Below are 2,413 nucleotides of genomic sequence, written 5' to 3'. Positions count from 1 at the left end.
ATGAAAGGTTTTTCACACTTTTTTACACTAACAGCTCAGAAGCGTGAAACAGCTTGGTTGTTATCATCCTCACACTACTTACTTTTTTTACTCCAATGTTCTGAGAACTATGAAGGCTTGTTGCCACAAATAAAATCGTGCAAGTAAAGCACAAGGACCTGGCCAACACATAACCAGTTAAAATCATGGGTAGATTAACAAAAAAACATTGCTGATGCTTCTTTCAGCCAGCAGGTGGGAGCAAACATCTGTTTAGTTGATGACCGCATGTGTGTATAGTCAGGGACCGTCCACTGTTAACGTGCAGGTTATGTTGGCTTCAAAGGCAGAGAGGCACTATAACATTTTAATTAGATTAGTAAGATATTATTTAAAAAGTTGTTATAAAAGGAACTCGATTTTTGGGGTCTTTTTCTTTCTTTGATGATAATGTTGGGGTGATGACGAGGTGCATATTTTCATGTTTAGTGATGTTTTGATTACGTTTAAGAATTGCTAATCATAGTTTGCGAAGTAGCTTTTACATTTGAATATATATGTACAACATTTTAATTGCATGGAAATACTGTGAAGAGTGATGATGATTATATTTTGTTTGTATGTTTGCTGCAATTTTACAACAAAAAAAGAGAGCAGATTCAACCACACTGTTCAATATGGAAATACAAGGAAACAAGTAAAAAATAAAAATAAAATAAAAACAAAACTTAAACTTCCAGGCTTCAGTTTCATTGGATCGTCTCACATGTTAACTATCTGTCTAGTTTTTACATCAACTCAAGCGAGGACAGAATAATCCTCGCTTGAGTTGATGGGACCAAACCAAGAGAATATACATGTATACCAAGTATACATGCATTCATGTACATAGAGAATGCATATTCTCTTGGTGTGGCCCTAATCCTCTTTCATAGAAACGTTTAGACGGCGAGGCAGCAAAACAACAAAAACAAAAAAAAAAGCATCATGCAAACCCACGCGTTTTCCGTGGGATTCTTAACACGTGGACGGTCCCTAAAGCGTCGCTCGCTCGCTGCAAGTGGGCAGAGCAAACACACGCACACACACACACACACACACGCACTTGTACATGCACACGCACACGCCAGACAGAGGCAATAGAGAGTGGCTGTGTGTCTGAAAGCTCATCTATTCAAGTCTGTCTAACGGAGCGACGTCCCTCGGCCACCCTTCTTCTCTTTCTACTTCTTCCTTCCTTTCCCCCGCGTCGGATCGCGCCTCTTGCCGCCGCGGAGCCCCGGAGATCCGCCGCCGTCAAGGTGAGTCTCGCCGCCAGAGCGGCATAGCAGCTCCGGCTGATGCGCTGCCCCGTTTCGCCCGGGAAATAACGGCTTTGGAGCGGAGGAGGGCGACGGGGAGAGACGGGGGCGACTCGGCTCTGTGTGTGTGTGTGTGTGTGTGTGTGTGTGTGTGTGTGTGTGTGTGTTGCACGGCGGCGGTCGACGCAGAGCCCCGGAGCCCCTCCGAAACAAAAGCGACCGCAGCCAGCCACAGACCGACTGCGCCTCGGCTGCCGTGGCTAGCTCCGTGTGGCTAACGCTAGTTAGCTGCTTCCCTCTCCTCTTCTGTCCTGCCCACATCGGAAACCCGGAGGGTCGGTTCGCCGCTGCGACACGCATTTTCCTTCTTTAAGAAGACCCCCTCACCCCGTATGGTGTCCCCGCCGACAACATCCTCGGCTTCGTTCGGTTGCCTGCAATCTCGCCTATAACCGCAGGTTTTTTGAGGGGGGGTACGAACGGTGGGCGCATTGCGGGGGTTTCGGACGCGTCTTGCACACGTTAATTCGAGGATGGCGTGTGTTGTTGTTGTTGTTGTTGTTGTTGTTGTTGTTTTCTATAAATGTATATCCCACTATTGTGTGGTCTGCCGATCGACAGTCGCCCAGTTTGCTGGTTTATGGCCAATGACAGTGCCGTGCGATCCGACACAAGTGCTCCCTGGCTATTTTAAGAGGTGCGTTTTTATTATTCACCCAGCAAAGGCGGAGAGGGGTGGGAGAGCCTCTGCACTCGCCCGTTCGACTTGAGCCTCTTGACTGTTTTATGCAATGACACCAGTGAAAGTGATGAACTCATCACTAACGTGAGAAGGAGAGGCCGTGAAGGCCAGAATTTGCTAAGCAGTTTGTTGAGTTTGTCTTCAGGGAAAACTTGTTGTACACACCCTATGTTGCCACGATATGGGGTTTAACACCTTTATGACGTCACAACAGGCCCAGCTCATTCTACAAGTCAAGAACAAGGCGGCATCTGGGAGTTTGTTACACCTGCGACTGTTTATGTCTCCCTCCAAACATATCAGAGGAGCTAAACACGGTTTGCCAAACAGAGAGCTAAATGTGCCATTCTTTCTATTTATTTATTTATTTATTTATTTATTTATTGGGGTG

At 46.5% G+C, this 2,413-nt stretch overlaps 1 protein-coding gene across 1 annotated transcript in view; it reads left to right on the top strand.

Moving 5' to 3' along the window:
- Positions 1-1,143: 1,143 nt before the first annotated feature.
- Positions 1,144-2,413, top strand: part of mgat5 (alpha-1,6-mannosylglycoprotein 6-beta-N-acetylglucosaminyltransferase) — a 54,442-nt gene continuing 53,172 nt past the window's right edge. The window contains exon 1 of the mRNA XM_076015985.1: positions 1,144-1,280. The gene's annotated coding sequence lies outside the window, so the exon portion shown is untranslated. The remainder of the gene's footprint in view (positions 1,281-2,413) is intronic.

This window comes from Nelusetta ayraudi, unplaced genomic scaffold (genome assembly GCF_046127955.1).
Source record: "Nelusetta ayraudi isolate G7.1 ecotype Tasmania unplaced genomic scaffold, CSIRO-AGI_Nayr_v1 ptg000006l, whole genome shotgun sequence".
NCBI lineage: Eukaryota > Metazoa > Chordata > Actinopteri > Tetraodontiformes > Monacanthidae > Nelusetta > Nelusetta ayraudi.
Note: the sequence above shows the minus strand (reverse complement) of the source record. Positions and strands in the feature narration are given on the sequence as shown.